This window comes from Pongo pygmaeus, chromosome 11 (genome assembly GCF_028885625.2).
Source record: "Pongo pygmaeus isolate AG05252 chromosome 11, NHGRI_mPonPyg2-v2.0_pri, whole genome shotgun sequence".
NCBI classification, from domain to species: domain Eukaryota; kingdom Metazoa; phylum Chordata; class Mammalia; order Primates; family Hominidae; genus Pongo; species Pongo pygmaeus.
This window is the reverse complement of record NC_072384.2, coordinates 107,574,332-107,600,134: the sequence shown is the minus strand read 5'-3', so window position 1 is coordinate 107,600,134 and position 25,803 is coordinate 107,574,332. Positions and strand designations below refer to the sequence as shown.

At 44.1% G+C, this 25,803-nt stretch overlaps 1 protein-coding gene and 1 long non-coding RNA gene across 2 annotated transcripts in view; one reads left to right on the top strand and one right to left on the bottom strand.

The window, feature by feature from the left end:
- Positions 1–4,560: 4,560 nt before the first annotated feature.
- Positions 4,561–13,318, bottom strand: LOC129031992 (uncharacterized). Its single transcript, XR_010122873.1, has 3 exons — positions 12,712–13,318; positions 7,231–7,608; positions 4,561–6,048 (listed from the first exon to the last, which is right to left on the bottom strand). It is a non-coding gene; the product is annotated as an uncharacterized LOC129031992 (long non-coding RNA).
- A 14-nt stretch (positions 13,319–13,332) lies between these two features.
- The window catches only part of KLF7 (KLF transcription factor 7), a 163,217-nt gene continuing 150,746 nt past the window's right edge, over positions 13,333–25,803 (top strand). The window contains exon 1 of the mRNA XM_063647831.1: positions 13,333–15,034. The gene's annotated coding sequence lies outside the window, so the exon portion shown is untranslated. The remainder of the gene's footprint in view (positions 15,035–25,803) is intronic.

Below are 25,803 nucleotides of genomic sequence, written 5' to 3'. Positions count from 1 at the left end.
TTAGCTGGAAGAATAGAAGATTTGATATACCCTTTGTTTAAATGTCTAACTGCCTCTGTGCCTGTGGTGATTCTATTTTTAATGCAAAAAATATTTTTATTCTCTTGAAGTATATGCAAAACCTGTTTTCAGTCAATCCAGTGTACCAAAGAAGGGAATACAATTTCTAGAAGGAAGGCTGAATGATCTTGCAAGGTGCGGAAGGCTGGGATAAACAAAGATACTAACACCTGTCTAGGACTATGACAAATCTGCTCAAATCTGTTAAGAGATTATGTGGAAACATAGTAATGTGTCATTTAGTTACTTTTTTGGAAGAGAGTCAGTTAAAAAAAAGAGAGAAATGGCTTGCAGACTTGCTTTTTAAACACCTTTATATATTCAGGTGACCAAGTGCAGATATATACTGCAGGAGCCTAGTTTATTGTTCAGTGACTACAGAAGTCTAACAGAGACATTCCACATGCTCTAAGCAGGATGTTTTCATCTGGCTCTGTGAGCCTTGCCTCCTCGTAGCTCAACATCTCTCCCTTTTTTCCAGAGAGATCAGGATTCTCTTTCTAGGTGGAATGAGCTCCCCCTTGGACCTAGGCTGAGTTCCTTCTGTCTCTTTACCCAGGCAGCGTCTCTCTCTCCTAGTTTCCAGCTTTTACCCTCAACACAGATTGAGGACTCTGGTTTATTTGAGACGCAGATGTCTGCTGAGTGTCACCATGCAATGGCGTGGTCCCCTGTCCCTTGCCTCCTCCTGATGCCTGGGTTCCCCTTTCATCAGATATACCTTGCAACACAGGCCCATTTGTCTTCTCTTGGAGGAGCAGACAAGATTCTCATTTATTCACTCACTATCCGCTATTACCATCTCACAGAGGCACACAGCATGTGTGAGTATCGTTACACCAGGGACGTCATGTGTGGGGGCACAGGCCACAGAGGGGTAGGGATTTGATTGGCAGGCTTATATGTGACAGAATTAATCAGTAGATAGTTTTTCTGCAAAAACAAAGATGATCCTATGCTTACCAGGCATCACTCGCTGCAGCTGTCTTGGGCCTGGCCCTGCATGGTCGGGGGTTGTTCATTTTTAGTTCCTGTGACTCAACATGTAGCCATACCCGATTGGACTGGAGTGGGGGGCACCTCATGGGCTGATCCAGTAGGATTTTGTCGACTGGGATTCTGTACTAAGAAATCTCAATGAGCTAATGAGCAATGGGAGGTTGGAACAGTCACAGTGGGCCATATCCAGGCTGAGAAGCTAGCAGTAAGTAGAAGCTACACAGAGCATAAAGAGAGAAAAAGTAAGTCAGTGACCAAAACAGAACAGAGCCGACACACACAAAAGGGGAAATGGAAATGCTGAGAGGGAGAGAGGGAGGTGGAGGAAAGGTAGACATGTGGAAGGAGGGAGAGAGGAAGAGGGAGAATGGTGGGAAGATGGAGGGCAACAGGGAGAATCCCTAATCTACTTCAGTTCCATTCAGATTCCCCTGGGGTAGCTGACTCGTACTTTAAGGAGCGTTCCTTGACACCAGCCATTGATTCAAATCCCAGCTCATCACTTACTAGCTGTGTAACCTTGGGCAAAGGCACTTAACCTCTCTGTACCTTAGTTTCCTCATCTGTAGAATGGGGATCAGTACAGTATCTGCCTCTTAGGGATATGGTGAGGAACAAACAAGTTAATACACATAAAGCCCTTACAAAAACATCTGGCTCAGCTTGGTGCACCATGGCTCACAACTATAATCCCAGCAGTTTGGGAGGCCGAGGCGGGTCACTTGAGCCCAGGAGTTCAAGACCAGCCTGGGCAACATGGTGAGACTCCATCTCTACAAAAATTTTTTTTAAATTAGCTGAGCATAGCTAATTAAAGGGAAGCTGAGTCAGGAGGATTGCTCGAGCCCAGGAGGTGGAGGCTGCAGTGAGTCATGATCATGTCACTGTACTCCAGCCTGGGCAGTAGAGTGAAACCCTGTCTCTCTCTCTCTCACACACACACACACACACACACACACACACACACACACACATATACACACATACACACAACAAACAAACAAAAAAACACCTGGCACACTACATAAGCGTGGTCTATTTTTACTACTGAAGTTCTTGGTTTCAATAGAATCTCTCTCTTACTACCTCATATAAATCCTGATAATAGCCCCCACCCCCAACCCCAGTTTAAACTGAGTACATTTGTGGGTATCTGTTCCTTATGATCAAAACCAGCTTAACCAGAATACTTCAAGAATACTTCCTAAATTTTTGAAAGTAAAAAAAAGTCATATTTTCTTTTGAATTTTATAAAGTTAGGATAAAAAGAGAAACCAAGCATGTGCCTTGTGGGAACAGAAATGAGTAGAGTAAAAGAAGAGACTTTCCAAATGTGTACATTGTCAAAACAAGTTATCACTAATTTGGGCAAACAGGGTGGGGCAGCTTCACCTTGCCTTTCCCCAGGGCTACTTCCTGGGGCTGAATGCTGCATAGGCAATGTTTTCCTTTATGGAAGGTTCTTCTCACTGCTTCTGTATTGAACGTGTGGAATTGAGGTTTTGCTTCCCTCAGATGTGTTCTGTTTCATTTATTCCCTGAGGCTTGAGGTCTTCTCTCCATTTCTTGGCAAATGTGGGATTTCTGCATCACCCACCACTCCCCAGCAGTACTCACCCCATGTAATTTTGTTGCAAGTGTTTACAAGCATTGGCAACAAAGTTCCATGTTGAAATACCAAGAATAAAGCCCATGGAGATGGCCCACAGTGGTTAACATTGTCCCAGAAAGCAATTTTGTCTTTTGGAAGACCTGTGGTTGCCTTCCTGACACACTGACTGTAGGAGTTGGCCAGGGCTGTCTAGCAAAAGTTCCACAGACTGGGCAGCTTAAACAACTGGAATGTATCATCTCACAGTTCTGGAGGCTAGAAGTCTGAGATCAAGGTGACAGAAGGATTGGTTCCTTCTGAGGGCTGTGAGGATGAGACAGTCCTGTGCTTCTCTCCTGGCTTCTAGTAGTTTGCAGGCAATCTTTGACTTCCTTGGATACTGCTCCACCACTCTGATCTCTGCCTTCATTTTCACACCATGTTCTCCCTGTGTATGTGTCTCTGTCCAAATTTCCTCTTTCCTTAAGGACATCTATCATAGGAGATTAGGACACACCCTGATAGCCTCATCTTCATTTGATCACCTCTGTAATGACCCTATCTCCAAAAAGGGTGCATTCTAAGGTACTGGGAGTTAGAACTTCAGCATATCTTAACTGAGGGGAGAGGAGGATACAGTTTAACCCAATAACACTGACATATTTGAGAATTGAGTACCAAAATGACTTTTGGGGTTGCCAGTTTGGTGACGGAGCTTAAAGCTGTTTGCTGATAATGGAATATTTGCGAAGTAAGTCCAGTGGCTATAAAAATTGTGAATCATACCCTCATTGCTTACCATTCTCTAGGCTTTTGTATTTTCACACTTTCTTGGTTTTTATTCTGTACTGGTCTCTGTCAGGATTCTCTGCTGGACCTCTAATGTGCACCTTCGCAGTGTTCACTATCTCAGTGTGTAATGGCACCTCCATCATTCCATGGCTCAAGTCAAATCCTACGAATCCTTCTTGATCCCTTGCTTTCCTCAGCTCCCTCCTATGTGCAATCCAGCTTTAAATCCTGCTGGCTCTTACTCGAAGATATATATACAGTCATGCATTGCTTAATGCTGGAGACATGTTCTGAGAAATGCACTGTTAGGTGATTTAGTTGTATGTACGTCATAGAGTGTACTAACACAAACCTAGATGGTGTAGCCTACTACACACCTAGGCTATATGGTATACAGCCTATGGCTCCTTGGCTACAACCTGTATGGCATGTCACTGTACTGAATGAATGCTGTAGGCAAATGTAACACAACAGTAAGTATTTGAGTATTTAAACACAGAAAAGGTACGGTAAAAATACGGTATAAAAGATAAAAAATGGTATACCTTTAAAAGATAAAAGATACCATGAATGAAGCTTGCAGGACTGGAAGTTGCTCTGGGTGAGTCAGTGAGTGAGTGAGTGGTGAGCGAAGGTGAGGGCCTAGAACATTACTGTAGACTACTGTAGACTTTATAAGTACTGTACCCTTAGGCTATACTAAATTTATTTTTAAAATTTCTTTCTTCAAAAATAAATTAGCTTGCTTACAGTGACTTTTAACATTTATTAACTTTTTAATTTGTAAAAACTCTATTGCTCCTTTGTAATAACACTTAATTTAAAACACAAACACTTATACAGCTGTGCAAAAGTATTTTCTTTCTTTATATGCTTATTCTATAACCTTCTTTATTCTTTTGTATTTTTATTTTTAAACTTTTTTTGTGAAAAACTACAACACAAGCACACATTAGCATAGGTCTACACAGGGTCAGGATCATCAATATCACTGTCTTCCACCTCCACACCGTATCCCACTGAAAGGTCTTCAGGGGCAATAACATGCATGGAGTTGTCATCTCCTGTGATAGCAATGCCTTCTTTAGAATACCTCCTGAATGACCTGCCTGAGACTGTTTTACAGTTAACTATATTTATTAAATAAGTAGAGGGAGTACTCTCTAAAATAACGATAAAAGTATAGTATGGTAAATGCATAAACCAGTAACATAGTCATTTGTTATCATTATCAAGTGTCATGTACTGTACATAATCCTATGTGCTATACTTTTATAGGACTGGCAGCATAGTAGGTTTGTGTACACCAGTATCACCACATACATGCGTGTATGCATTGCCCTGCAATGTTCCAGCAGCTACGAGGTCACTAGGTGATGGGAATTTTTCAGCTGCATTATCATCTCATGGTACCACTATCATATATGTAGTTCAGCATTGATCGAATGTCATTATGTCCCCCATGACGGTACCTGGCACCTCCTCACCTCTCACCGTCTCTGTGGCTACCGTGGCAGGCCAGGCCACCCTGGACAATTGCTATAACCTCCTAAATGGTCTCCTTTTACCACTCTTGTTATCCAGTACTATCCCTCCTGGTGCTGTTCAAAATAATGTAAATCAGCTCTTGTTCCCCCTCCCCACTTTGCTTTAAATTCTCCAAAGGCTCTTCATTGCCCTGAGAATCAAACACAAGCTCTTTACTCTAGCCAACATGACCTACAATGACCAGGCCTCTGCCTACTTCCTGCTACTCCTCATATAAAACCCTCCAAGCCCATTTTCTACCTACTTTAGGGCTCACACTAGCTGGGCTCTCTTTTCAGAAAACTATTCTTTCAGATGTTCCATTGGCTTCACTCCTTGTCATTCAGGTCTCAGCTCAAATTTTGCCTGTCCAGAGTTGCCCTCTGATTATGCAACATAAAGCAGACTCTCCCATTCTCCCTGTATTTCCTATCATATCTTCCTGATTACTTATCATTCTGTCACTCATCACGGGCCATGGTCACTGTCTTCTCCTCCCACTAGACCAGACCCTGCGTAACACTGGGTACGTTGTCCTGCTTGTGCAGTTTGTATCCTCAAGGCCTAAAACGGTGTCTTGCACAATTGGAGCATCAGTGAATGCTTGGTTGTTGGATGAATGAATGAAGAATTCATGGACAAAACATGAAAAGAACTTGCAGTTAGAATATATACTATAAGTCAGACATGGTTCAAGGCTTTGTTACTAGGGTTTCTTTTGATCCTCAAGAAATTCCTTAAGGTAGGTATTGCCCCCATTTTAAACAAGGAAATTGAGGCTCTGAGAGATTAATAAGGAGACTGATCCAATAGCTCATAAGTTGTTGAACTGAAGTTGTACCTGATCTCCGTATACTTTCTCCTATGACACAAGCTGGGGGTGACAAGCACATAAGATAATACATTCAATTCTTTAGAAGTAAGAGTGTAAGCAAGTTACTGGAAGTACTGAAAACAATGTTATTTAGTTCTGGATCAACTAGGGAAGATACCGTTTTAGACTTAATCTTCCTGTAACAGGAGAAATTAATTAAAGATTGAAGATTTCCATAGTAGATGGCATGTTCAGAGCAGGTGATCTGAAATAGAAGAAAATTTGAATTTTAATGAAAAAAGTTATCAAAAGGAAAAAAACTGGAATATTTTTATTACCCTGTTATGGGATTCAGCACCAAGAGGCACATTTCAAGTCAGGAGTCAGAGTGTGTACAGAGATGCTCTGTACCTCGCATGGTGCCACCTGGGCATGGGACTATGGAGGAACTGAAAAATATTTGTTGAATGAGTGAATGGAGAGAATTAAAGTATAAGTCTATGTAGACATCCCTTCTCTCTTCCCATGTTGTCTTTACTATTAGCAGAGGTGGGGACTGGCGACTTCATGTGGCTAGATGGCTGGAAACCAGGCAAAAGACTTCCCACCAGATGCATGGGCAAGCCCTGGTGCTTAAAGTGTGTGGAAACGCCCCCACCCTTTCCTGGTTCTTACTCGCTCACCTACATGCACATTCATTCCCCTTATGCCTGTGAAGGAGCAAGACTCAACACGTTACTTTGAAAAGATTGCCAACTCTTTCCTATTATCCTCTAATGGCCCTGCATCAGTCTTTTGTTGGTTGTAGTTACATTTGGGGAGAGCATGATTTAATCCATGATATATTGCATTCTTGGTGATAATGAACTATAAAGAATGGGGTCCTATTGTAATTTATTTCAATAAATTTCAAATTACTATCTAGAAGTACTAGGAATAATCTCATGAATAAAAGAAATAAAAAAGGAATTTATGGGATCTTTACATTCCCTAAGGAAATAATTCAAATACCAAAAGAAGAAACTAAATTTAGGTAATAGAAAATCAAGGTGTTTAAAGGAGAGCTGTTGTTTTACAATATCTGAAATAATTACTTGGGATGCAATAAAAAGTGGTAAGGGTGTCTGCTTACAGAGACCCAGTGTCACGAACCAACACAAGCATTAATGGAGAAAATTATCCAGGTCAAAACAAATGAGGTCATTCAATTTACAAAGGACATAAAAGACAATGGAAAAGATCCTTTATGTACCCAGCAGAAACACCAGGGGAAGCTCTACCTCTTGATTAGATGTAAAGATGGCAGGACAGATTAACACCGAAAGACACATTTCAATGGGAAGCTGTGTTCACTTTGGGATCCTAGAGCAGGTTTCCCAGGCCACAGACTGCAGTGGAGATTTGCTTACAGGTGACTGGGGGCAGGGAGTTCTCTGGGGAACAATACCTGTTGGGGAGTGACGGCAGCAGGACTAGGCGGAGGGGAAAGTAAACTGCGATGCAGCTGCAGCAGAGGCCTCAGCACCCCACCAGGAGCTGCAGAGCTGGGATGGTTTTCCAAGAGATCCTGAATTCAGGCAAGATGGGTACAACCTTTGTACCACACTATGGACTAATCACTTGGAATGTGTGCTGCCCCCAGGGTGGGGGCACATCCTAGAGCAAGGTGGCTTTTTTCAGCAATGCCTGGGGAGGGACTCAGCTGTGAGCCGTCAACAGCTAACACTTCTGGCAGATGGGGGGCTGCGTGGCTCAGTCCTGAAGAGGGGGTGGGAGTTAGGCCATGCATCTCTGTGTCTATTCTGCTGGAACCAGCACCAGGATCCTGAAAGAAAGAAGACGGTAGAATGTTGCTTAGTGTAATCTATTTTTAAATGTGATGCTCAGTTGACCTTCAGCTCTTCCCTGAGCCACTACAATAGCCTTCCTATAGCTCTCTCCACTTCCACCCCTGGCTCCCTTCAGACTGATGATGAAACAATCTGAAAACATAAATCTAGTCCTGCCATACCCCTGCCTCATACCCTTCAATGATTTCCCATCTCACATGGGATAAAAACCCAGCTCTTTGACATGCTTTTAAAGCAGGGTTACCTGATAACTTATCGTGCAAACCAGGACACTTTTGAGAGTGAGAGGAGGCCCTATCCATAATTGTACAAGGACAAAGGTCTAAACCAGGACTATTCTTGGCAAATTGGGATGTATGTTCACCCTACCTACAAGGCATCTGAGAATATGGCCACCTTTCACCCGTGTTTCAGCCTCTTCCCAATGTCCACTCCCCTTTGCCTTCCATTAGATCCTGGAGCAAATTAATCTCTTTCTCACCCCAGGGCCTTTACTTTTGTCACTTCCTTCCTCCTCTACTTCTCCCTCCTTTATTCTTCAGGTCACAGCTTAAAATGTTTCTATTTGGAGAGTTCTCCCCAACTAGTCTCCATTGTGGTGCCGATTTATTCTATCCATAGTCCTAGCTACTATCTGAAATTACAATCACTAGATTTTAAGCCCCAAAAGGACAAGAATCTGCTGTCTAATCAGTGTGTCCCCAGGGATTAGCTAATGTCCTTCCATAGGTTTGGTATCAATATGTACAAAGTGAATGAATGAGGAGCTTAGGAAACTGTTCTGAAACAAAAATGTGTGTGTGTGTGTGTGTATGTGTGTTTGTCAATGAAATGCCCAAGACCACCACCAAAAGACAAACACATCACCTATATCAGAAATTATACAGGTGGCCGCTCACCCTCAAAAAGGTGGACATAGAGAAATGCAAAACATTAAGCAGTCAATTTGCAAACACCTAGAGGATCACAGGCTGCTGGATAACAACCAGCAGTTTAGTGATGAGGAGATACTGTCAGAACAATCTAATTTCCTTTTAAGACAGAGAGACCTTCATCAAAAGCGTTTATTAAGTGTCTGTCCGCAAACAGTCAGGAGGAGTCCATTGGAGGTGGAGAGGCTTGTGTTCAGCTGTGAAGCATCAGATTTAATATGTGTCTTGACTTCAACCAAAATCTGATTTTGCTTCTGTGATAATTTCCTTCCACAGGCCAAGCAGAATTGTTACCAAGTTAAGCTCAGTATAATTACCAAAGCCTTTAATTGAAAAAAAAAAACCATTATTATGATTAAAGGATGGTATTTGCTCAGGTTAAATGAGGTTAAATTTTCAGGGCTCTGCCTTGTAACACCTAACCATGTCCCAGAAAACAGAATTGTACTCAGATGAGCAAGTGAGTGGTTTTAGATTCCTGTGGAATGGTTACCAAATGCCCTCTTTTGAGAGAGGGTTCAGATGAAATCCTGAAAGTGAAACTTTTGATACTGATTCATGCACAAACATCCTGGTGAGCATTGTAGACTAACTGAAATGCCTTTTTAGGGGTCAAAAAGTCACATGCATCTTCCCTGATGCCACTGCCAGGTATTATAAACTTGACTTTTACAGAGACGATATTTTGGGTCAAGTTGACACAAACCCCTCCTGTCACCCAGCCATACAGACCCTGCAGATGTGTGAATTGAATACAAAGCAATTAGGAGATTCCACAACAATAAACACTTACAAAAATCTTAAAGGTGAGATCGAGGGAGATGAGACCATTGGATGTAGTGAAGGTTAAGCTTGTCCCAACTGTAGGGATGGCACAGGTACCAAAGAGCAGCTCGCCAGCCCACAAGTGAGATATCTACAGCTGAGAAGTCAGCTGCAGTCCAGGGATCTGGCCCTAGCCGTAGCATACTGTCCTATAAAGACCCCGAAGAGCAAGATAGGACCCCAACCCAGAGAAACTGGAGTTTGGGGAATGTTAAAAAAAAATGCCTCACATCTGTCCACAGGGGATAAGGTAGTGGCAGCCTGGACACGGGCACCAGCACTGATGGTAGGAAGGCAAATGGGATTCAACATTGCTCCATGTACCCAATGTTTGTTAAGAATGTATTTGTGGCTAGGTAATATCCTAGGTGATGGGATACAGCATGAACCAGACAGACACCATCTTTGCCCTCACGGAGCTTATGGTTTCCAGAGAATTTAGATATTGATGAACCTGATGGGTCATTATATTTCTGGGCCTGCAGAGAGAGTCATGGAGTTTGGGGAATAACTGAACCAATGGGAACAAGGATTAAGTAGGGGCAGGGGTTGGTATTAACTAATCCCAGCTATCTAGAGTAGAGGCCTGTAAGACAGAGTCCAGATAATAACTTTACAATCCACTTTAGGTTCTGTGATTCATTATTGCCCTAAGGAAGGCAAAATGCGTTTGAATGTTTGCCAGATTCAATGATTGCAGCAAAATCCTTGTCCCCCATATCTGCCAGGAGCATTTAACACAATGGACCACGGCCTCCTTCTTGCCCATTCTCCTCTCTTGGTCTTGGAGACCTCCACATCTGTCTCTCACTTTACTGGCAGTTTCTTCTTCATCTCCTTTGCTGGTTCATTCTCAACTGCCCAACCCATAAATGTTGGAATGTCCAGGTCTTTGTCCTGGGCTCTTGTCACTCCTAATTGCTGTCCTCCAGTGACCTCATCCAGTCTAAGATTTATGCCAGTGACATCCAACCTGTTCCTCCAGTGCTGACCCCTTCCCAAAACACCAGGCCTGCTCCTTGTCCTAACAGGCACCACAGACTTGAATGTCCAGTCCCTAAACCTGCTCCTCTATGAGTTTCTTGCATTTCAATTCATTCAGTTACTGGACCAAGATCTAGGGGTTACCCTGATTCCTCTCTCTCCTTTGACTCCCACATCCAATTCATCCCAAGTCCTGTCACTTCTTCTTCCAAAACATATTTGATCTCTTAATCTCCATTGCTATAAACCTGGCTGAGTCTGCATTATCAGAGGAGCTTCCTAACTGATTCAGTTCCTCCACGTCTTCCCCTTAATAACCACTCTGTGCCCATCAGCCAGAGAAATCCATTTAAACATTAATCAGATATGTTACTCTCCTATTTTAAAAGTGATAATAGCTTGCTCAGTGCATTTAGCATAAAGTCCAAATTCTTTACGTTGGCTTAAACGCCCTGCCTGTTCTCTCCATTCCCTCCCCGCATCCCCTTTCTCACTCTGCTTTAGGCACAGTCTTCTTTCTGTTTTTTCAGACACCATAGTCCAACCTTGAGGCCTTGGCATTTGCAATTCCCTCTGCTTGGAGTGCTCTTCTCCGATTTTTACATGGCCCAGTCTACACTGACATTCAGATCTGTCTAAATGTTTCTTCAGTGTGGCTTCCCTGGCCACCAGACCAGTAATGCACGGTTATTCTTTATCATACAATCTTTTAAATGGTCTATATGTTGCTTACTAATGCTGACATTGTTATTATTTGCATGCTTATTTATTTATTTGTGGTTTGTCTTCATCCTTTAGAATGTAAACTCTAGGAGGGGCAGAGATATTGTATCCACAGAGCCTGGAACAATCCTGGTTATGTATATGGCAGGAGTCTAGTCAATCTGTGAAATAAAGTATCTGAATGCCCAACGGCTAGTATTACACCAACCTGTCATGAGTAAGTGTATCAGTCAGGTATTGCTGTGTAGCAAGTCACCCCAAAACTCAGTAACTGAAAACAACAGGCATTTATTATTGCTCACTAGCCTATTGACTTGGGCCAGGTTTGGGTGATTTTGGCTTGGCTTGCTCGTGCATCTGTGGTCAGCTGGCAGGATGGCTGAGGGCTGCTTGGTCTAGGAAGACTTCACTCATATGTCAGGCAGATGTTTGACAAACAGTGATGGTGACAGGATGACTGGGCCATATGTCTCTGTCATCCAGTAGTGTGAGCTTGTTTGCAGGGTAATCATGGGGTCTGAGAGAGAGAGGGCAGAAGTGCCCAAAACCTGTTGAGGCTGAGGCTCAGAACTGGCACATCATCCCTTATACCGTATTCTGTTGGTCAAAGTGAGTTCCAAGGCAGGCTTAGATGTAAGGGATGGGGAAATAGACTCTACTTATTTATGGGTACAAATGCAAAGTCACATTGCAAAGGTGTGGCCTCAGGAAGGGGCAAAGGGCTGAGGGTATTTTTGCAATTAATCAACCATATTAAGGATGGCAATAAAAGTGGTGACTTTTCATTGCCACATTCTCCTTCCCAGACCAAGGCATAAAGGGCATGTACAGGCCCAGAAGTACCTTTTCCTCCACAGGAAAAGGGCTGGCCACGAGATACAGTGTGTTCTTGGTTGCACAGCTGTGGTGACTGGGGAATCGGGGGACCTGGTCCCTGCATGCACCACTGCTGGAGAACTGTGTGGACTCATCTGTGGCCAATGAAAGCCACAGAATCCCCAGTCCTTCCTGATACTCACTCACAAAGAGCCAGCACATGACTGAACATATGTATGTGTGTGTGCACGGTGGGGCCTAACACAGGTGCTAATACCCCTGTTGAACATCCCCCAGAGAAGGCAGCAAACACCAGGCCTTCTTTTAGCACCAGATGGCTCCCATTTTGCAAGTATCTGGTAGAAAACAAGGATAAATCAAAGTTCCAAAGTTCTCTCCCTTCCTCTCTCCCTCCTCCCAACCTCCCTCTCTCTCTTAGAAATGGGGTCTCACTCTATTGTCCAGGCTGGAGTGCAGTGGCACTATCACAGCTCACTGCAAACTCAGTCTCTCCCGGGCTCAAGTGATCCTTCCACCTCAGCCTCCCGAGTAGCTGGGACTACAGGTGTGCACCACTATACTCAGTTAATTTTTTATCTGTCTCCTCTTTGAATAGAGCTCAAGTGATTCGAATGAAAAGACCTTGGCACAGACCTGTTAAGGAAGCTCCATATAAAGTGAAGAAAACAACATGCTCAGCCATGTCCTTGCCTTCTGCGCACGGTAGTGCATTCACTGCCTGAGAATTCAAGGCTAAAACAAAAAGAGGAGCTTTTGTTCCAACAGATAAGTACTTACCTTTTTCAAAAAATGCATAAGCTGTCCTGGGTGTTTAGCAGTTATTCGCACAGCTTTCCAAAGACTCACAGCATTTAAAAGCTAACCCTACAGACATTCAACAGCTTCTTCCAGGTCCCACCACAGTGGAAAAGAACTCCGGTGTCCTGGCTCCCTGTCCAGCTCTTCTCTCTCCCCTTCCAGCTGCCATTTCAGCTTTAAGAAGTTCATTCTCCACATTCAGATGCAGGCAAATGCGTTTGACTTGAGCATATTGATTTCAGGCAGGTGAGAGTGGATGTAGTGATTCAGCTTGACAAATATTTAGATCAGTTAAGTGTCCTTTAGAAGCACTTGAACTCAGTGTTTCCTTTCCCCGACCATTTCACTCCACAACCTACCTCCCCAGCATCAAATATGCAAATTCTTTCTAAATTTCTTGTACTGAAAAAATACTTCTAGGCCCTAGCTACATGATATCTCCACTGGGAGCCCTGTCCTTTCCATGCCCTGAGAAAACCGGATCTAAAGCAGATTTAAATGACTCAGCAGTAGGACTCAGGTCTCTGTCTCTGCCTGCTAACTTGGGGAGTGCTCCAGCCTTAGGGGCTCTCTTGCAGTCTAACATAGGAAAGAAATTATCGATGGCTCCATTCCCCAGCATTTGAGACTTTTCTTCCCACAGACACATTCCTGAGGACACCAGTCATGGGTAAAGAACTCCACTGGGGTCAGCGTTGGATCCCACTAGGCAGTTTAGGACTTGTAAGTAGAGTAGTGTGGACTTGGTGTTCCCAGAGCCTCTCACTCATGATTCATGGCTCTCCACCCCAAGCATCGGAACTTGCCCAACTTCACCACAGAAGGAAACAGACTGTAAGCTTGGAGGGCCAGGGAGGAAACCAGAGGCATGTGTGGGAGGGTTAGAAACATGAAAAGATATTTACAGTAAGGTTCGCTTGTCATCCTCTTGGACTGGGGGTGCATAGAGTACAATAAGACCCCATGTGAGTATGTTAGATGATAAGGCTCAGGTTGGATGGGTGTGTAGAGTAAAGGCTTTGCATCACCTTTGCCAGGGTGAGGGGAGTCTATGGATAGCACAGGGGACCTTGATGATGGGGTGAGGGAGCCCATGTGGACATAGTGGTCACCAACTACTTCCTAGTTCTCTACATGGGAGAAAGAGCCCTTCTCTGTAATCATGGAAGCTCAAGTTCTTGATGGTTCAGAGGTTAGGGACCTCTGATTACTAGGACAGAGCAGAATAGCAGGGCTGGTCCTGGTAGATCAGACATCTCATGACATCCTTTAAAAGGGACTAGAATATTCAGAACTCTGGTGTAACTAAATCATCCTCAAGCTTTACCAGCAGGTGAGCAAGATCCCATTGTATTTGGTACTCACACCCCCCCAATTCTGTAAAAGTTTGCCAACTTTCCCCTCCATCCCCCACACCCTTTCACGAAAAGATATGCCTAAGAGTTCCCAAGAGGCATCTAACATAGGCCTGCATGTCAGCCCACTCTTCTGGGCTGAGCTGCTGCACTGTTGCTGGCCTTGATGGCTGAACCTGATCCCTGTCGTGGCACCCACCACTCTTTCTCAAGCCTTGATACCTTGGCAGGCTTTGGCAAAAAGAGGAGAGCTGTTCTTCCTCGGCATTGTGTTCACTTAGCAGGGGTCCCACAGCAGGGTTGCTTGGACCCCAGAGTATTGTAGGGCTTAATAAGACCAGCCCTTTCATCTCACACGCTCTATCCTTTCTCTCACTGGTGCACCCACGTCAGGTGTCTGAGTGGGGAGTGCTCGAATATCTGCCACCAGCTTGAGTCAGAACCCCAACTTCCCTCAGCTTTTCAGGGTCTGTTACTGAGTCTGGTCCACACTCCAGGGTCTTTTCCTCACGGTCTGGTCTTTTTCAGGTGCCCACCTTTCCTCCCTGCAAACTGCCTTGAGTTGCCTCCCCTTCTCCCTTCCTTCCTGGTCTGTCAGAGGCATCTTGTCTGGGTGCATATTTGAACCCCATCAGTAGACAGAAAACATGTATTTCCTTGAGGGCCCCTCAGACCCCAGGTACAAACATTGAAGTAAATAACAGCAGGGATGGGGGTTCTGCCTCGCTTCACCTGCCAGCCATGTGCAGACCTTGTTTCTGTCCAACTGAGACTTTAGCGAGTGCTTCATTCTGGTTTGTGAATGGCTTCCCAGTGTCTGTCACTGTGTTCACAGGGCCACCGGGGTTGGCTGAGTCAGAATACCAGCCACGTGGCATGTCCCATGGGGCAAGAGCTGTGCTGCCCATGGGAGCCCAAAGAAGGAGCACACTGAGGACCAACACCAGGTAGGCCTTGCCCAAACAGGAGTCTAAAGAAGTTGACCAAAAGAGGGTTGCAGATCTAGTAGTTTAGAAGTGGTGCCAAGATAAGGTCAGATTCCGAGTGTATTTAGATCAACTAAATGGTGTTTGAGGGTGGCTGTCCTAACCACCTGCAATTGTTCACTACTCACCTGTACAGGTCAGATTGTGTCTGCCAGGCAGATGGACCAGGCTGGCTTGAAGGACCAGGGCAGATTACATACCCCAGACAGGTGTTATACAGTGGTTAAAGTTCCTCCTTGTGTTTAAAGGATTATTTACAAAATGTAAAAAGACCCAAAGACTTTAATTCCTTCATAATGTTGGGATTAAAATCTCAACTAACAGTAGTCTAACTGGATTGGAAATGGGGAATTTCCTATAGAAATTTGGTTCTTTTGAATTCCAGCTGCATATACAGTAGATTTTTTCCCCCTATAAATGAAAGTGTATGGCAATCTGGGTATTCTCTTATTCAAGTAAAGATAGTAGTAAACTAAATATTTTTTAGTGGGAGGATTGCTTTATATTCTGCTTTTTCTGCTGTTGTTCACTAGGGCTTCTAATACAAATGTAGTATCACCCTCAGCTCTTCTCATAATACCTGTTGTGTGTGATGATGTGGGTGCTTAGGGGAACACGATAGGGGATCTCTTGTATTTCAGGGGATGCAGGCATGAGTGGATGGCCCAAGGTCAAATAATGAACTGAAGTTCATTATCTCTGTTTCCAGCTCTGCAGATGAGCAATATCATCACAACTAACCAATCGATTAATTATTCATTCAGTCATTTAATGAGAAGCTACTGTGTACCCATCCCTTTCCTTGGCCTTCTGGACAATTAGACGTGGTGCCTGTCTTCAAATTGCTCACACACCAGTTGGAGACACAAAAGTTACATGCAGTAAGCAACAATCCCTAAATGCTCAACAGCTCACCAAGCCTGAATGGAGAGGAAGAGACCTTCGTGTGGCCTGGAGTGAAAGAGCAGCTTTAGGAAGGAGTGGCATAAAAGAGAGAACTTAATCCAGCAGTTTTTCTTCCTCTATGCCCAGATGGTATTACATGTGTTACTGGCCAGTGTTGGGTACCAATGGCACTGATGTGGTCACTAAGGGACCCTTGGTACCAGGGCTGGGACAAGGGTGGGGAAAGCAAGACATCTAGGCCCTTCAAGAATGAGCACCTCCCTAAATGATGTGCCTAGGTTGTCCCTCCCTGGCCTCTACCTAGTCCCAGTATGCTTTCTCTGCCTCTCTCTATTTCATTCTCTAGCTCCATCTTCTTTTTATTAGTGTTATTTTTTCTCCCGCCTGGTTGTTTTTCTCCATTCTTTCTCTTCTGTTTTTTTTTTTTTCTTTTCCTTTTTACTAGTCTACTTCTAGTACTCTTCCAGTGCCCCTCCATGATCCATTCCAGATGTTGCTGTATTCTTATGTAGACTGGTGCTAGAGGTCATGGGGTGGATGTAAACAATGTCTGCAACCTGCCTTAGCATTGTTATTTTTAATCTTGTGATAACAATAGTACTGACACATATTACAAGTCATGTCTTTGGATCTAGTTTCTGAGAAAGCCCAAGTTCTTTTTATGAAAGAACACCCATGTAAAGGAATGAGATGATCTAAGTTACATGAAGAAATTAACTGCAACAAAATGAGATTAATACATTTGATATTCTTGGCCAACTAATGCTTCTAAACATCTTCCCTTCAGAGCATAAGCTCCTTGCTCATCTTATTCTCCACAGACCCCTCTCCATTGGATCTCTAGCACCTAGAATAGAGCTGGGTATACGTGATGAGGTGCTTAATACGTGTTTGTCAAATTGAATGTCAAATTTTAGGAGTTTAAAGAGTGTTTTCAAATGGGGAGAAGCCGAGACACAAATAATCTCAGGAATGGGGTGAAATTATTTAACCAATTGGAGATGAAATTCGAAATGGAAATTATGACATGACTCAACATCCTCAAGCCCTGAAATAATAATTAGCACATAAAGTTGGTCTGTTATGGACTTTGTGTTGTGCTCCCCGCAAAATTGGTATGTTGAAATCCTAACCCCCAATGTGATGGCATTGGGAGGTGGAGCCTTTGGGAGGTCATTAGGTCACAAGACTGGGGCCTCATGAATGGGATTAGTGCCCTCATATGAAGGATCAGGAGAGAGCTTGCTTTTCCTTTTTCTGTTCTCTACTTTGTGAGGATACAGAGAGAAGACAGCTGTCTGCAAACCAGAAAGAGGGTCCTCATTGCACTTCATATCTGCCAATGGATCCTTGCTCTTGAACCTCCCAACCTGCAGAATCATGAGAAACAAACATTGTGTAAGCCACCCAGTCTACAGTAATTTGTTCTAGCAGACCGAGCTGACTGAGATATGGTCTCATCACGTCACCACTTTTAACCTTAGTCTTTCTATCTGTAAAGTAAGTGAGTTAGAGAAATCATTCTAGAAGATGTTTCTGCTTTAAAAAAAGTTCTTTTATTTCCTTTCCAATGTGAAGTTTGGGTGATCCCATTGTAAATGACTACATTTGATTTTCGTTTTGAATTTATTGTCTTTCTTCCCACTTTTCATCTCAGGTACTTAGTGCTGGTACATGCTTTTGATCACAGCCTCAGAAAATAGAACAGTGTGTGGCATTGGGAGTTTGGGCCTTTGCTTAGGAGCTTTGAAAACAGAAGTAATTTTCTTGTCTGCACGTTCACAGTTTAAGCCTAAGTTCTTTAAGTTTTAGTCTGTATTAGTATTGGTTTCAAACATTTAATGTATGGATTATTCCTTTGGTTCCTGTATTCCTGCTTTCATAGGCATATTGACTTGTTAAATAATGAAAATTAACTGAACTGTAGCCTAAGAATCAGAATCTTCAGAGCTAAAAGGAAAAATGTAGAGTTTGGTCACATCCCCACCCTGCTTTCTTCTGGGACCCTCGGGGTAAGGTAGCTGGTATTTGGTTGACATGGTCCAGGTATTGAATAGATGTCCATGCTTTCCTTTTCTTAAGAATGAGGAAGTTGTCTTCAGATGCTGAAGTCGGAGTCTATATAAATAGCTGGGATATTACATCTGAGCAACCTTGGAGGAACAGTGTTCACCCTGCCTTTAGTTTTCTGCTAATGTTATCCAACATTCTTTCCCAATTTGGTCTCCTTCTTCCTCTCCATTTTGGCAGTTCCACTGGCCTTCTTTTCTAATCTAGAAATGGTGATAGGGATGGTGGCTGCAAACACCAGAGAGGAGTTGGCGGAGGGGGTAGGGGTGGTGGGGGGAGGCTATTCTTTGACGAGGAATAAAACAGAAGCCTAACTGTAAGGCCATCAGTTCACCCTCTGAGTGTGAGCAGCAGATGATAGCTTCAGATTATCTGGGAAGACAGTCACCTTTTAGAGCAGGAGTTGCAAACTGGCAGACCAGCAGTGAAATTTAGCCACAAACGTAATTGTTTAGCCAGCAAAGTGTTTGGAATATATTTTACAAAGGTCCACAGGTATTACCACCCCTAATGTCTTGTTCTGGACCTGACACACACTCATACAAATTGCTTGTCCCTTTGTGGGGAGTTTTCTTTTACAATCTGGAGTCTGATCTCAGATAAAACTTCTTCTCCTACCAAAAGAAGATCCACACCAACTCATCATCAGCTCACTTTTTTTCCATCTTTAGTTTAGGCCATATCAAAAACATTGATAACCATCTCTGTAGACAGTAACTGCAAAAATTGCAAAAATTAATATCCAGATTCACTATTAGAAATCGGCTGACTCCATGTTTTAGAGCCTCTTGTTCAACTTTTCTCTGCCGTGCTAGACACGTGACAAGCTAAACTCTCTCTGTGTTGGTCTTCACTGTGCTGAGCTCTGTTGGAAGCCTCTGGGAGCTCAGTGTGCAAAGGAGATAAGCCACGAGCATGATGCTTGTTTAATGGTTCTCTCTGCAGTGTCCTTGTTTTCTGAGCTCCTTCTTTCTTGCCCATTTCCTTGGCCTTTTATCATAAATTCCCTGTGTTATTTATATACCACTCTTGGCAGGATGGCCCACTGTATTCCTTCATTAGCTTGGTTTTATAAGGGAAAGGACACTAGGTGTCTTAGTCTGTTTGGGCTGCTATAAAAATACCTTAGACTGTGTCATTTATAAACAGAAATTTCTTGATCACAGAATTTTCTTGCTTCTGGAGGCTGGGAGGCCCAAGATCAAAGCACCAACAGATTTGGTGTCTGGTAAGGTCTCATTCTCTGCTTCATAGATGGCACCTTCTTGCTGCGTCTTCACATGGCAAAAGGGGCAAACAAGCTCCCTCAGGCTTCTTTTACAAAGTTACTTAATACCGCTCATAAAGGTGGAGCCCTTGTGACCTAATTATCTCCTAAAAGTCCCCACCTCTTAACCCTACTTCACGGAAGATTAGTTTTTAACTTGTGAATTTTGGAGGGACACAAACATTCAGCCTGCAATACCAGAGTACTATTTGATGTTTTCTCTCTGTCAGCATTTTGATACTCACATATACTGGAGCAACACTTTTTTTTTTTTTTTTGAGACAGAGTCTCTCTCTGTCACCCAGGCTGGAGTGCAGTGGCACAATCTTGGCTCACTGCAACCTCTGCCTCCCAGGTTCAAGTGATTCTCCTGCCTCAGCCTCCTGAGTAGCTGGGATTACAGGCATGCACCACCACAGTGTGCCCAGTTAATTTGTTGTATATTTAGTAGAGATGAGGTTTCACCATGTTAGCCAGACTGGTCTTGAACTCCTGGCCTCAAGTGATCTGCCCACCTCAGCCTCTCAAAGTGCTGGGATTACAGGCGTGAGCCACCTCACCTGACCAAGCATCACATTTTAATAATTTCATGTAGCACCCTTTGGCCAAGCAGCTGTTCTCTCTTTCTGGACCCTACTTCATCACCTTACAGAATTCCATGGTGTCAAACGTCTCTGATGTCAGAGATTTGCCTACCCCAAAGAGCATTTTCTCCTCTTCACTTCTGTGTAAGAATCTGGGAACCCCAAACACTTGGAAGGTTAAAGGGAAAGCCATGTGATTATCTCTAGGACAGCACAGAAGCGAGTCCTACTGGGCGGACTGGGTAGGGGGTTGGGTTTTAAGACCTCTTCAGTCTTTTCTAGCTTTTCTTTCTTTTTTTTTTTTTTTTTAATTTAATGCAATAAGTTCATTGGGAAGTGTTCTCAGGGTCAACATTGTTGAGGGAGTAAGTAAAGCAGGACTGAGCATAGGGAGATGTTGGACTGTGATGCAGCATGGCATTTTTTGTTTGTTTGTTTTGTTTTGTTTTTTTCCCATGTCTTAAAGGGGCACTCTGGAGCTGGAATGGATTTTCAGAGATGTCCTCAATCAGGGCAAGGGGACTAGGTCTTTATAACCCACACAGACCAGTAAGTCAATGCAGGATTCCCTCAGGAAAGGGGGGTGTGACTTCAATCATATTTCAGTTCTTAGATTCTGCACATGTTAAAGGATGTGTTTGGCTGTTTGTATAAAGCAATCTGCATATATATCCAAAGTCCTCAGAATCTAATGCCTCACTAAGGTATTCTATGATTATTGCCTTGAAAATATTGTCTGTGAGTGATGTGGGTAACCACAATTATTAGTAACAGAGTATTTGCTTCAGCTAGAAGGAAGGGGACAAAGAAAAACATAGCATGCCAGGAGGCAAGACTGGATACCAGAGAGGATGACAGAGGGGGTGCGTATGGAGAAGGAGACCTCACCCTCCAATTAACTTCTCAGAATGGAATCTGCTCAATGTCTGCCTTGGGCATGAAGCAAGCCTTGTTTTATCTTTAGCTTCTGCTAGAGGAGTCTGAGTATTTTCTCAGCTTACCTTTTCCAATATCTCAGGCTGTTCACTCTGGGTGCCTCACTTGAGGATTTGACCTTTTCTCCTTCTTTGTGATGGTTGTTTTGAGTTTACAAGGAATCAAATATTTTGTGGGCATCCTGGGGTTTGACTGTTCAGGGAGGAGCCAGAGACAGTACAAAGCCAGTTTCCCACTTTTCAGGCTCACTGAGTGATTTGCAGAATGGAGGGGGCTTCTAACACATGGAGTGTGAATCGTGTGCATAAGCAACTTGAAACCCAGGCAACCTTCAGCTCAGGGTTTCCTGTGAATCAGCTGGGTTTTCTGGCATAGCAGTGAGCAAATGACATTAATGAGGTAGGCATAAGATGATGCCAAAGGGGCTCGTCCATTCAGTAGGAGTTGGGCATAGCAGTGGTGGAGAAACAATAAATGAGGGGGCTGTTTTATCCCCTCCCCCTTCTTTTTTTTTCTTTTTTTTTTTTTTTACAGTAGTAACATTTTGGCTGATTAGAGTACTTTTCATGGTTCTGGGAGGGAAGTGCCTTTTGTACTACACACTAGAATGTCAGTTCTCATTACTGAACCCTGGCTGTTCAAATGCTATCTGAATTCTCCCCAAGGCCTCCTTGGGGAGGCTGTAGGCAGAAATTTCAAGGAGCTTATGCCAATTATTTTCTTTCTATCTACATATTGATGGCTCACCCACAGTAATCATGTGAGTCAGGTGCTATGAGCACAATTTCCTTTATTTCATTCATGACTTTTAAGACAGATAAGTTTTTTTTTTTTTAACACTTTTTCCCCTTAGCCTCTGAACCGCTGTTTGTGTTGTCTCCTTGAGAATTACATGGCAGATCAGAGGGAGAAGTGACCCAGATTTTTTTGGGGGGTGGGGATGAGAGATAATTATTTGGGCATTATTTCTGTTAATACCTGAGTTAGTCAAGGACATATAACATAAACATATCCTGAGGCCTCAGTGGTGGGAGCAGGTGTCAAACTCTGGACTGCATTGCTTAAAAAGTCTATAATTTAGTCATTTTGCTGTAAGTTACAGATTTTACTCTGGCAACTCACAAGGGAAAAGAGGAGTTAATTGAAGGATATGTAGTAGTCATTTAGCAAAAGCCAATGCTGAAAATCAAGTATCAGAAAGTACTGGAACTAGAGAATTTAAGTAGCAGGAAGTAATAGACACTCTCTTTAGGGAAGTACCAGTGTTTCACGTCATCTTCAATTTCTTTCCTTTTCCTGTTCAAGGTTAAAATTCCTATGTGAATCTGACTGACCCAGCTTGGGCTTCATTCCAACCTCTTGGCTAGATAAGAGTGTGGAGCCTTAACTGATGGTCCCTTTGACTGCTCGCCACAAGGGAAGATCCAAAGTGTGGCAGAGAGTGACCAGGTTCCAGACAGGCAAAATCAGCAGATGTCCATTCGCAAGCCAAAAGAGCTCCAGATGCCCTAGAAAGGGACATTGGTGCCCCAACCTTACACTGTTCCTTGTTGTTAGTGCAAAGTGGCAGGACAGCCTCTGGGTCCCTTTCCCCAGTGCTCCGGAATGGACTCCATGTTGCCCCCTTTGGAAGAAAGATGAATTACAGTTATCCTTCTTGGTAAAGTGATCACAAAAACCAATCCAGTTTAGCAGATTCAATGCCAATTTGAGAGGAGAGGCTAGGGCACAGGGTTGGCAAAGACTCTATCTCCCCAGGCTTCAGAGATTTGTCTTGAGTGGCTGTGAATGCTGAAAGGGAAGGCGATGATTCTCTAAAACCCTTGTTCTCAGGCCCTCTGATGGCCGCCATTCCTTCAACTGCTCAGATAGGCTCCTATCAAGTCCTAGCAGGCCTCATGTGTATTATTTATTTGATTTTTTAGAAATTGTGTCATTTGCTTTTAAGGAGCCTCTGGGAATGAGCACAATTAAGCATAGATTAAAATGTCTGAAAGACTAAAAACCACCATAGCGATACAGTGAAACGAACACAAGAAGCTTAGAAACAGCCTCACATTGTCATTCCATCACAGAATCCCCATTTAGAATGAAACCTAAAAATCAAGCCTTACTGGAGATGATCAAACTGAGATTTCAGCTTTTGGACTTTTACCGTGATTCTAACGATTTGGAAAGATTAATGTGGGACATAGGTCATCTATACCATCAATGGAGGCACAAAGGGCATCAGTCAGATTTGAAGGAGGAGCAGATGAAGGAGGAAAGACAGAAGAGAAAGGAAGAGGAGGAGAGAAGGAAGAAAAGAAGTAGCGGGTGGAAAAAGAGGAGGAGAAGGACTCTCTGAAACTCCTTAAAAAAAAAACACTGCAGGGGATTCTGGTGCCCACCAATGTCTAGAATTTTGCTACGAGCCAAGTAATGTTCTGGGTGAGACAAACAAACTGTCAAGTGCAGAGACATTAAACAAACAATTAAGATATTTATATAGAGTGATAACTTCTATGAAGGAAATTGTGACTGGGACAGAGTTGCTGGGTGGCTACTCAAAGTTGGGTGCTCAGGGGACTTCTCTCTGACAAGATGAAGTCAGTGGAGAGAAGAAAGCAGCCTTGGGAAGACTGGGGAGGAATTTTCCAGTAGAAGGAGTAGTGATTGCAGGGGCCAGGAAATGAGGCAGGATGACGTCCAGGTTGGCCTTTCCTGGAGCATCTGGGGAAAGGAGCAGGAGATAAGTAAGTCAGGTGAGTAGCAGTGGGGTAGGCAGGGCCAACACTGAGAAGAGGAAGTCATTTCACACCCTTTCTGGGGGTCTGCTTTTAGGTAACTCTATCAGTTAGGTGCTTTGAGCTGCAAGTAACAGAATCCTAACTGGTGGTAGACTAATCACATAAATTAATTTTTAAAAATCTAACAATAAGTCTGGAAGTCAGCAGTTCCAGGGTTGGTGGAGCAGCTCAATGACATCAAGTTCCTGGGACTTTTCACATTTTTATCCTTAATATCTCAGAGGTGATTTCCCTCATAATTTTGAGAAAGATGCTTCAACTCTAAACTCTGTGTCCTCATGTGGCAGTGGGGCAAACAGAAAAGAGGATGCAAAAAACGTGTTCCTTGTAGTGCTCTTTCCTTTTATCCAAGAGGAAAATCATCCCCTGCTGTCCCCCAGCAGATTTCCTCTTAACACCTCTCTGCACAGACTGACTGTGTGCGCACCCCAGACTGGGAGCGTCTAGGAGGGGGTGAGCTCAGGGAAGGCCCTATCTGTGCCCAGCATGGGCAGCTGTCCACAGGGGTTATTTGAGAAATGTTTGCCCACATTATCTTAGGAAACTAATGAAGTAACTCAAGTAGGGAGGATGTTCTGGAGGAGGCTGTTGTTTCGGGTTCACTTGGAGGAACAGGGCCAGAGTGGTCTTGGCTGGGGTTTGCTGGAGTGGGAGGAGGGGGCTGCTGGCATGCTGTGGAGGACACAGCCCACCAAGCTGTTCTTGGAGTGTAAGATGGAGCAGAGGGGAGGGCGAGCTGAGGGTAACAGGTGCAGGCTCTGGAGAGACTCCATGGGTGCAGGGCAACTCATTAGCCTTGTGCTGTCCTGGGCTTCATCATCTATAAAATAGGAGTGACAGTAGGGCCTGTTTCAAAGGGTCTTATGACAAATACACATTTTATACATGTAAGAGCACACACAGCAGTAGTGGCATAAAGCAACCAGTCAATAAAGGCTGGCTATTATTTTATTGTTCTTCTGTACCATCCACCTCTTCCTATGTCAGATTATTCCACAGTTTGTTACAGATTTTACACTTTCTTTACAGATCACGAAGAATCTTCATGTGTGCCAATTCACTGGCCATTTGGTCTCTCTACCCTCTTGATGATGTCTGTGGTCATAGCATGAGAAATCCCTTGGTGCTACCAGACCCATAGGGGGTAGAAGTCTCACAGGAGCCTTTGTGAAGGCCCAGCCCTGTTCCTTTTAAGGGACAGCTCACCCAAGGGGAGTGTTTTGAGAGTTTGGATGAGAGTGGTCTTGGAGGTGCCTCAGAACCGGGAATGGCAGCAGCAGCTTCTTTGAAGCTCATGAGGTCAGGGTGTTCTTGGCATTGCCTCAGTTTCTTCTCACTGTGCCTGGGGGACTGGGGAGAGGGGAGAGGTGATGAGAGGAGAAGCACAACCTTTTGATTTCTTTCCTTGCTGCGGAGAAGCTTTCACTCCCTCCGGAGTCTGGGCATCTGTGGGAGAGCTGGACTGTTTTATAGCAAAGATTTTTTTTCCCCCTTCTCTTTTTTTCTTTTCCCATCAACACTTGTCAGGGATTCAAGGCAAAAAGCCTGGCAAAGGCCTGGGCTTCTGCACCAGCGCAGGCAAAAGATGGGTCTAAACAGGGAACAGAGCGAGGCATTGTTCCAACACTGCAGAGTGGGGAAAGTAGGTCAGGAAGAAAATGCAGGTTTGACAGAGCTGGGAATTGAACTTGTCACCTCAGAGCCCATTGGTGTAGGAAGTGAACAGCCAGCAAGGGACCAGGGAGGAACTGAAGTCTGCTGCCCGGGCAGGGGCAGACACACGCTGTGAAAAGCCGCCTGCATGACGGTCACTGCCCCCTTCCGCGTCATGGCCGAGCTGCCATCTTCACCCTCCCCCCACCCCATACCCTGGGAAACTACACCAAGTGATCATTCTAGACAGCAAGAGCAGCTGAGACTCTCTCTGGAGAGAATGCCAGCCGGCAGCTTCCCAGCCACCAGCTGCATTTGCGGGACTGGGATTTGAGACAACCACCCCCGCCCCCCCGCCCCGCCCCCTCGCCCGCCCAGAGAGGAGGCTCTAATTACAATCAACATCACCTTCTAGGAAACTTCTTGCGTGAATGGCTACTAGCAGAGAAAAGCTTTCTCCTCATCACCCTCCTGGTTAGTACCGTGGCTAGGGGTGCCAGACGTACCCGAGCCTTGGTAACTCTC